We start from the raw sequence: 1,457 nt of genomic DNA, 5'->3' as shown, positions 1-1,457 counted from the left end.
CATCCTGTTTACCTGTCACTGCTTATACAAGACTGATAGAAGCTTTTAATGTCAGGGACTGCCACGTGTAAGCCTGGTCGCTTCTTGTAGCTTCCCTTATTTCCTATGTTCTTATGTATTTTAAAGCCAAATGCATCATGTTTCTCTCTCTCTCTCTCTCTCTCTCTCTCTCTCTCTCTCTCTCTCTCTCTCTCTCTCTCTCTCTCTCTCTCTCTCTCTCTCTCTCTCTCTCTCTCTCTCTCTCTCTCTCTCCATTTCAGTGTACACCTGTCATTAATTACACAAGACTGGTTCAAACTCGCATTTCTTATTCTAAAATCTACCATAGTTTCATTCACAAACACACCTTCCCTTACAAATACAGTCACTAATCTACTAATCTCTGCAACGTGGGGTGAAAGAATAACTTAAATAACACTGATTCAACCTCGCAATATTTATTTTAGAATCTGTCCTATTTCTCACATAACCACGCCTTCCTTTACTAACACCCCACTAATCCATTACTCTCTAAAGCAGGGTGAGAGTATAGTGTATTGTGTAACCTGACTAACCTATCACACACACACACACACACACACACACACACACACACACACACACACACACACACACACACACACACACACACACACACACACACACACACACACACACACACACAGCTTCCTCTACCAACACTCCACTAATCTACTGCTCTCTATAACAAGGTGAATAGTTGCAGGGTGTATGTAGTTCAGGGGTGTAGGAGTGGTGTGCAGGTGTGTAGTTGTGTTGCCTCTGCACCTGTGGAAGACACCTGTTATAGGGGGTAGGTGTGTGGAGAGAGGAGCAGGAGGAGGAGGAGGAAGAGGAGGAGAAGCGAGAGGAAGAGGATGTTATTGTGAATGTTTCCTCCTCCCAGCACGTTGAGAGAGAGAGAGAGAGAGAGAGAGAGAGAGAGAGAGAGAGAGAGAGAGAGAGAGAGAGAGAGAGAGAGAGAGAGAGAGAGAGAGAGAGAGAGAGAGAGAGAGAGTAATTCAGATCATGGTTCTTGTGGTGATCAAATAAAGGCAAGAGAAGGAGGACCCGATGACGGAGGAGGAGGAGGAGGAGATGATAAGACGAGGAGGAAGAAGAGGAGGAGGAGGAGGAGGAGGAGGAGGAGGAGGAGGAGGAGGAGGAGGAGGAGTCTAGTGGGGGAGATAAGGAGAAAACGAAAGGAAAGACGATCTGAGAGGAGAGTCACCGAGAGAGAGAGAGAGAGAGAGAGAGAGAGAGAGAGAGAGAGAGAGAGAGAGAGAGAGAGAGAGATTTTCAGTATATACACAGCAAGGCCTAATCTCCCCTTCCAAAATAGAGAAAGAGGGGAAAGAGGGGAGGAAACCCAGAGAGAGAGAGAGAGAGAGAGAGAGAGAGAGAGAGAGAGAGAGAGTGGGGAGATGGATGAGAAAATCAATCGTATAAAATCTTAAGTT

The sequence above is a fragment of the Scylla paramamosain genome, chromosome 32 (genome assembly GCF_035594125.1).
Source record: "Scylla paramamosain isolate STU-SP2022 chromosome 32, ASM3559412v1, whole genome shotgun sequence".
Classification (NCBI taxonomy): Eukaryota; Metazoa; Arthropoda; class Malacostraca; order Decapoda; family Portunidae; genus Scylla; species Scylla paramamosain.
Note: the sequence above shows the minus strand (reverse complement) of the source record.